Here is a 9,655-nt window from a genome sequence, read left to right on the forward strand (position 1 = left end):
GGCGAGACAACTCTGTCCCCCTATTCCGCAATCATACATTTTACACAGAATAACAAGGCAGCATATCAGATCAGATATTCCCACCTTGAACAGGCAGTGTAAAGGGAACTTATGCATACCAAAGCTGAAGCTGACAAGTAAGTGTAATTATGGACATATCACTTTGAAGATAGACTTAAAAATGCCTGTCCTTTAAATTGGATTCTGCTACAGTTTTTCCACACTTTATCAACATTAAAATGCTAAAATTAGTTCTTTATCTTTACAAAAGACTGAAGGAATTAAATTGCTGTGTAGAACTTGAATATTCCACCTACTGTGCGGCTGTCTCACACTTTGCTGACAGTATACATATTTGCTTTTATAAATTTTTATCAGAGAAGAAGAGTTGGTACAGCTGTAGAAAAAAACTGCACATTGGCAAAAACTAAACCCAATGCAGACACGAGCACTCAAGCATATGCAGACCTGCATGGACACATACGCACGTACACACATACACATGCATTCTTCTTCCCTCTCTGCTTCCTCCTGGCTCAGCTTTTATGAGAAGAGCGGTGTGAAACTGACACAGCCATTATCTCTCTTGTGGCTGCCCCACCCCTTCCCTCCTCACCCCTCCCTCTGCCCAGCTTTCACACAACAGGGACAGGAGTCCCTGATCACAATGAAAGGACTGCGGCCGCTTTGTTAAACATTCTGGTTTAAGGTCACTGGTTGGGTTCTGAAGCCATGCAAATATCAGCATGAGTTCATAGTGGTACTGGTCTTGGATCAGTGGTTAGGCATGCTTTTCTCAGACTTTCTGTGAGTGTGACCTCCAGAGTCTACACATTGTCTTGCTGTTTTGTCAGCTTTTTTTTTCACTGTTCTTATTTTTAGATTTTTTATAACAAGATCCTGTAGATTTTCTATCTCCATTAACCATAATACTCCACCCTCTCTCCATTCATTTTGGAGCTGAAGCTGACAAGGACCTCCTATAGGTGAAGGAGCCATTATTTTTGGTTATGTGAAAATGGAGCCTCAGGTTTCATTATTTTTATGTTCTGCTACTTATATTTCTGTCTGGGGTCAACCATGTATCTTCCTTAGACAATTGCAGCCAAGTGGAAACCTTCCCGCCTGCAGTCGTGTCACCTCCCAAGGCTCCTGTGTTATAACTCAGAGAGCCTCTGCAGAGGGCCTTGCTTTGCTGCATCACCTTCATTAACCACCGTGCTGGAAGCTTCGCTGTCATCCCTGGTTCGATGACTCGCCTCTCAACTCCGGCTTAGCTCCCCCAAGTTTATTTTTCCACTTATCTGTTGTGAGGACAGAGGGAGGCAAAGACAGAGGGAGAGAAAGGGGAGATACTCGGAGCTTGGGCTGTGTTTTTTAATCTGTTATTCTCCTGTATTGGCACGGGCGTCTCCAGTGTGGGGATTAAGAATCCAGACAGAGTGATGGAGCTCGACGCTGACCCCGAGGGCGGCTGAGGACTGGAGGAGGCGAGGGAAGAAACAAAATAAATCATCTCTGTGGAATGAAAGAGAGAAAGATGGAGACACAAAGAGGCGGGCGGAGGATTGAGGGATTCTGTGTGTGTGTGTGTGTGTGTGTGTGTGTGTGTGTGTGTGTGTGTGTGTGTGTGTGTGTGTGTGACGGACAAAAAAGCGATAGAGAGCACAGAAAGGAACAAAGAACCGATAGAGGGAAGAGAAAGTGAGGTGCTGGCAGTGGTAATGATCTAAGTGAGGTAGGGAGCATTCTAAATCCTGAAACATGACCTAAGAAATCTGAAGGTTACCGCACAGAGCTGCACAATACAGCTCTGTGCTGATAACCAGCCGAGGGTTGCCGTGTAGGAGTACCTACCACCGTGCTTTCACACCTCATTTCCACATGGATGAATTCATCAGATGAATAAACAAGTTCAAGGTTTCATGGATTCAGGCCTATCAGCTCAGAGGCAATGCCATATTCCTCTACATGCAGTTTTCTTTTTTACAGCAGCAGAGAGGCTACAGCGTTGCTTCTGAGGGAATGGTGTCTTGTGGTTTTTAATTGGTCTCAGATGCATTTTCATACGACCCAGTAAGAGAAAGATCATGTTGTTTCAGGTGTTATTTACTGTTGGAGCATGTCAGCATCGGTTTGACTCCATTTCCCCTTGACCTGTAATAGACCGTAGCTTCAGCAGACTGAAATAAGCAGATTAGCCACAATGCACCAGGAATCTAAACATGGGGTCAACTATGAGACAGCCATTATTAAAGATAAGATGTTTTCGCTTGTATGATACTGTCTCACCCTGGAAGGACAGGGTCGAACTTTTCCAAGTGTCTCCCACATCTCTATGATGGCCGGCTCTTCACCCTCTCTTTGAGTGCAAACACTTAAACCTTCCAACGAGGTCAGACAACAGGCTGTATGAACTAATTCTTTTCAAGCTTAAAGGAACACTTCACCCCAAAATCCAAATTACACATTTTTCCTCTTACCTGTAGTGCTATTTATCATCTTAACTGTTTTGGTGTGAGTTGCTGAGTGTTGGAGATATCAGCCCTCAAGATGTCTGCCTTCTCTCCAATACAACAGAACTAGATAGCCAAACAAATACATCTGAAAAACTCAATAGCAATAGATAATACACAGACCTTGTTGTGAGCAGTTTCATGTGGGACCTATTTTCTTTCTTCCGAACTACATCTGCCAACCATATCATCTTGCAGAAGGAAGCATGAATCTACCAGTCCTCCAGGATTTTGACATGTTGCAGTCGCAACAATTAACATAAATTCAGCCAATCCCTATGAATTCTACTCAACCTTGCAATTTTGTAATGTATTCTCATAAAACCACAGTTTTTATGATAACCACAGATTTGCACCCCACGAATGACATTACATCCTTAACGCAAAGTTATGGAGGTTAGGTTTAGGCATTAAAAGTTACTGTGGATACGCTGAGGAGCAGAAACATGGCGAATGACTCAAAGTTCCTTCAAAGTTTACACAGATCTGAACACGCAACTCCAGGGGAAAGTCCTGGACAAACCTCTTTTTTTTGTGGCCCATCCACCACCCCAACCTGCCTCCTTACAAGTGCTGGGGACTGCTTCCTTGTTTACTGCAGTTAGCGCATTGGTCACATGATCACAGCCTTTCAAAATACGTAGGAATTGTACACATTTGGAGGCATTGCTTTTCATAGGAAAACATACAAATAATTTGTGAGAAAAGCCTGAATTTTGTCCAATAAAAAGACTATACTCTAAACTATAAACTAAAAATTTGAATTTTAAAGCAGGTAAAATCTCATTTCATTGTAAGTTATGGGCAGCGTCTTTATTTGCTTAGCCCCACTCTCTCAGTTTATAATGAGACTACTGCTGCAGGGCCCAAGCTGTGTGCCTAGGACACCATGCACAGTGACAGGGCTAACTGTTAGCATCACAAAGCTAACAATACTCAATGGTTGTGACAAAACATGACAAGTAGTTTTGAAATCAGGTTGTGCTGTGTTGGTTTGTGCTTACCAGGCAGAGAGAGCAGGAGAATAGTCTCACACAGGGATTGTCCTTCAGTGCTGTGACCAACGGCAGCAACAGCTGATAAGCGACAATTCCCCCAACCCCGCCTACCATTGCAAATAGATTCTAATGCTGTCGGAAACACTGAATGTTCATAACAATGCACTCCATGTCCAAGACAGCATCACAACTATTTTTGCAAAACAGCATCAATAAACATTGCAAGAAGCATTGCGATTTTTAAAAGAGCTGCTGTGAAATCAGATGTTTCAGACCACAACAATCCCCAAAGCACTGTGTGAAAGCTTGGAGAGAATGATTTTCTCATGGACATGGATAATGTGAGATGTAAACATTAATGGCGTCTTCCTCGGCTGAGTTGTGACAGTATAAACCATGGGCTGCTATTGTTGGGAAATGTCCGTGTGGCTGTTTCTCTTATACTTGTACAAGGTGAACAACATACTATACCCTGTTGAGATTTGAGATGCGTGAGCTCTGGCTCCTGCATGATCTTTCTGCGACCAAAGGATGCCTGTCTGACCTTTCTCTGCAAAGATGCTCATGAACATTTATGTACTGTTACAGCACTTTAATTCCTTTGTGAACAGATATTTAAGTGTATGGAATACTGTTCTTGAATCAATAGCAATTGGAAGAGAAAGAGATTGCTGTAAACATCAAATTTCTGGATCTGTGTTGTACCGCTCATTGTCTCTTTGTAGATCTCCCAGTGTCACCCCCGAGTCTCTGCTCTCTGACATCTTCAGTGTTTTGTTTCCCTGCATTTCCTTCCTGGGGCTTTATTCGTCAAGATTGCTTCCTGGCTCAAGGTCACTCCTCCTCATTCAACCTCCTCTCCTCGATGTATCGATGCCAGTAGAGCCATGGTTCTTGGCTGCTAAAGCTAAATCGATATCCCTGAGCGCTCAGCGCTTGTGCTCTAATATCCTCCAAACACCACCTGCCAAAATATTTATGCTGTATTCATGGGAGATGCTTAGAGAGAGACACAGAAGAACAAGGAGAGACACAGCCGGCAGCTTGGTAGGATCTCAAATAGCAGCTCATATGATTTATAGTTTATTGCAATTCTTATTAAATGTTGCAGAGGCAGTACAGCTAACAGCTCAGTTTTTCAGTCTTAGCTCAAGTTTAGTAAGGAGTGTGAATATTATTGATGTATGGGGTATAGTAGGGTGAATCACTTCATTTGGAACAGGGCCTCTTTTTTCACAAAACTGAAGGAAGCCATTCTCTGATTGTTCTCTTTATTTAAAGCTACAGTTAGTAACTTTTATGAAAATAACTGTATGTTATATTTGCTGAAACCATCAATATATTCTGAAAGAAGAATATGAGACAGATAGTCTGCGAAAAAAAATCATGTCTCTCCACCTCTTCCTACTGCTTTCATTGGCATTATGCTAGAATTTACTGCGGCTGACCAAAAACAACCAGTTCTGGTGTCACTGTTTCCAACATGGCAGCTGGGTCACAAGGGGGTCGGGTCTCATTTTACAGCTAAACAGTACACTAAAATATGTTTCTGAAAACATTTAAGGGAGGAAATAGGCAATGCAGTAACATAATATTTAATTTGAAGTGCTCCCTAGTGTGACAGTTTGACCACAGCTACTGTCAGTGGTTGACATGATTGACAACTACATTAGAGACTCCTTGGATTTCCTTATCTCACTTAGTGCTGTGTAAATGTAGTGACAGTTTCACCAAAGAGTTAGCAACTACAGCTTTAACGGAGACAGGAAGTTGAAATGCAAAAATTTTACAAAAATTGTAAAATATTGCTAAAACGTTTTTACGCTTGGGGGAGGTGGAAAAGTTGGTGTATTGATAAAAGGTAAATGTGACTAAGTGCAATGGAAACAGAGTCAGTGAATAAATGATGGCGTACATTCATGATCTACCATCATTGTATAGGCCACTGCAAGCTGTCTTCATTGTCTCTGGATGACTTTTAACATGATTTCTGTATGCACGCAGGGCTGTTACCAGAACTCTGCAAAGCACACAGCTTTAATAGTAGTTGTTCAAAACTCTTTATTTTCATCGTCCAGTGTGTTCTCCATTATTATACATCCATTGTTTCCTTTGTTTGAAGCTTGACTGGTGTTTTTTTTTGTTTGTTTGTTGTTTATTTTTTGTTTTGTTTTGTTTTTGTTTGTTTTTTGTTTGTTTCTTTTTTATTACATCATCCTGTTGTGCCCTCTTCTGCAGTGTTACAATAATGGGAGAATTAGTGCCACCTATTGCTTACCTCAATGAACCATCTCCTAAAATTAGCACAACAGTAGTGCTTGAAAAAAGCATATAAATCAGAGGTCATCAACCACATTTTATCAAAAGCTGGAATTGTTGTAAGTAGAAAATGCGGGGGTCGGACTTTCATAAAACAAAAAAAAGTAGGCTATTTAGACCACATTAGCCTATCACTGTTTCGTAATTTGATTAATGATTGTTTAATATTATACATTTTAATGATAAATTTAAAGTAAAAAGGAAATGTTATATAAAAACATGTGGGGGAAATATGGTCAAATGAGAGCTATGAGTTTGTCCCCATTCTCTCATGAAGATATGGTGCAGGTGGCATTCCATTAACACAAGACGAGAACTGGTTTCAGTTTCACCTGTCCACTCTGCACCAGCACCAATGGAAAAATGTGGATTAATGACCAGCCAAACCCAACAGATCCCGCAAACCAGGCACATTATGCATTACTGTAGCAATTGTCAGGACTGAGGACTGAGACAATGACAGAGACGCAGACTAAGCGCTGGTGTGCATGTGTGTGAGAGAAAGAGTGACAGAGAGAGGGGAAGAGAATGTGAAAAGGGGACTCTTCCACAAATTATTCTCTAAGTTATTATTAATTAAAAACCCATAACATTTTCCAGTAATCGTACCTGAACCCGCCATGTGCGCTGGTGAAAAATAAACTAGTAATAGGCAGCCCGTTCTCATTCCAAAGTCGTCAAATATTACCCCTTTGTCAGTGATTTTGGCGTCAGACACTGATGCCAAAAGCCCCATTTTGCGGTTGTATGATATGTTGCCGGGCGGCGCTAGTTTGTAACACGACCGGATGGAACCTTTCGCAGTCAGATGATACACAGACGGGTGGCATCAGTTCTTAACATGGCTGGACAGCACCTGTCGCGATGGTACGATATGCCCCTGGACAGTATCAATTTGAAGCACTGCCGTAATGATGTAATATAGGAGCTGGAAAGTTCCTGCAGGGTGGGTTTGAAGGGTGGTGGATGAAGCCAACAAACCCTGAACTTTTGTTCGTGACCTGGTGTTCACTTACCTTATGAATGTAGAGCCAAACCATGATGGGTTTTTTTCTATACCTAACCACATGCTCCTGTTGCCTAAACTTAACCATGTGCTTTTGTTGATGTCCTGGCATTGGCTGCAGTGCCCCGGAATGTCAACAGCAGTCGCAGGAGGATACCTAGTGCATAATATGTAGACGAAAGCTCACTGATAAAGCGACAACATGTGATAACTTGGGATGAGAACGTGTTGTAATAGGCTGACGGATGGATTTACACCTGGGTCAAATGCACCTAACTGGGACTGGTGAATTATTCTTAATGAAATTATTTCCATCTCAAATGTTTTTGCGGTTGTTTCAAAATAAAAAGATATAAATTCCGGAAAGCATGTTTTCCTTTTCAAATTTTTGAATTCATTAATAGTCTGCGGGGCAGATGGAAGGCATTGGCGGGCCATATGTGGCCCATGGGCCATCAGTTGACGGTTGCTGACATAAATTCACATTTTCTTTTGCAGAGTTTCTGAAAATTCTGTGAAAACTTGCACTACATTTGGATCAAAACCCAAGAAGAGAGAGTAATAAGAGTGGAAACACTGTGACTAAATGAGTCAGCCTTTTCTCCTACGGGCATAGTTCTCCATTTCTCCACACACTGACCACTGGTAGATGGAGGATGTCTGACCTGACAGACAGAACAAATACAGCCTGTGTTAATCTCTAGCTGTCTTTTTGCCCTTGAGGCGAGTGTATGTGACAGCTGTGTGTGTGTTTGTATGAGGTGTATTGATGGTTTGACCCCTTGACTTGATAAACTCCCCTGTACTTCATCCTCCTGGGCAAACAAAAGCTTTGGTATTTGGCTTTAGTATTCTGGCGGCGCACGTCCCATTGTGCCCCTGTCACACCGCGGTGGGAGGTATTGGATGGTGGGCGAGGGGCGGCTGTGCTAGGCCTCGGTGGTTAACATGCAAATGAACGATTTAATGGGTCTGAAAAGGTCACTTAGGTCAAGCTATGTGATAATTCAGTGTCAGATTAAAGCGCCATTGGTGTGAGTGTGTGGGTGTTTGTGGGTGGCTGCTCAGAGTTGCAGCTGGACTTCTTTTGCAACATTATTGGAAAGACCACAAGGCCTCCTTATGCCTGGAAACCTTGCAAAACCTTGTCTGTTGTACATCAACCAGGCACAATGAAACAACTGTAACAGACAGAGAGGCAAAAAACAAGGGATTGGAGAGAATAAACAGAAGACAGGGACAGACAGTGCATGAGGAGCCAAAGAACAAATGATGATGATGGCGAGAGGCCGGCTTGATGGTGTGGGTGGGCAGGTTGTTTGGGAACAATCAATTTTGTATGATATCTTTTTTTTATTTTATTGATATGCACCCTGGGGAGGTAAATGCCATCATGGCCTGTGCTATAGATGTCTGCTTGGTGGACGATTGATTGGTCTGGCATTTGATCCTCTGGCTCACGGTGAAGGATGGGGGTGATGGAGTCATGAGAGCACCCGTGGCCACCCTCCCCTCTATTACCCCACCCCTATCTATCCCTCTCATCCCCTTCCTCTCTGCTCCTTCCATCATTTATCTGTCCTTTCTGCGGCTATATATCCCTCACTGTCTTGTTTCCCACACGAGTGCCTCTTAAAAATGCTGCTGAGGTGTGGTTTTGTAAGGTTTAAAGGTTTTGTCCAGGGTTCCATTGTGCTAAAAGCCATATAATTGGCTGAAAAATGTCCACCTATTAAGCTCCCCATCAGCTGTCTGTGGTGGTGATTCCTTCTGGTTTCATCTCCCTGTGTAATAGTGAAATGTTATAGTAATGCAGCTACCCTTTTACTTGCTAAGTAATCCAAGGAGCACAGTTCTCTTCCTTTATTCTTATTTCAGCTGGAGGTATTTAATTAACTGCCGAACACATGTGTAACACTCATTTAACGATGCACAAGACACACATGCAATAAAGGAGCGAGGAAGACAGACAGTGACTGAAAGAATAAATCAATTAAATATTTAATTTTCTAGTTTAATAAGGCACTCGATTCATATGAAATCTATATTCTCTTAAATGGGTGATGAATGAAAAAGGCGCCTGCATTACCACATGGCACATGATAATAAAAGACTCTACTGCAAAAGGACAGGGAGAATATGAGAGCTGTAATTGGATATCTGTGAATTAATTTGTTCAGTGAACATACTATGAATCACATCAGGTCGTAAAAAACCCAGATGGAGCAGAGGGAGGATTGGCACAAGGTGGCGAAGGCAAGATATTCAACATATCAGCGTGAGTGCAGAGGGATGCTTTGAGAAGTCTGCACTGCCACCATGTGGAGGGAAAAGGGTCAGCAGTCTGTGGCAGAGCCTTGAGATAACTGATTCATTTTGAAGTGCTTAGCTAAAAGTGAGATCCTCAAAGTGTGCCAAATATTGTACTGTTCAAATAAAAATTGAAACTATTCATCAAAGCAGGATAAATATGAGCTGATCTCTTCTCCACATTGAGAGGAATGTGGAGAATAACTACTGTGAGAAGGAGGCTAACCACTTTGTGTTCATGAACCTGTGAAACCTGACCTCCACTTGAACATGACTATTGATGAAACTCCATTTCCCACCGCGAGACTCAGTGTAAAAGAATGCAGAGTGGGAGAGAAGGCTGGAGTCACTCTTATCACTGCCACCTCCTATAACCAGATTTATGAAGACATTTCTTTGGCGTGCTCCACATAAACGTCAGTATAATAATCCTCAATAATCCCCACCAAGAGGGTGATGGAGGATGTATGTGACAGCTAGAACTGTACCTTTCCCTGTGGATGGGA

This window comes from Epinephelus fuscoguttatus, linkage group LG13 (assembly GCF_011397635.1).
Source record: "Epinephelus fuscoguttatus linkage group LG13, E.fuscoguttatus.final_Chr_v1".
NCBI lineage: Eukaryota > Metazoa > Chordata > Actinopteri > Perciformes > Serranidae > Epinephelus > Epinephelus fuscoguttatus.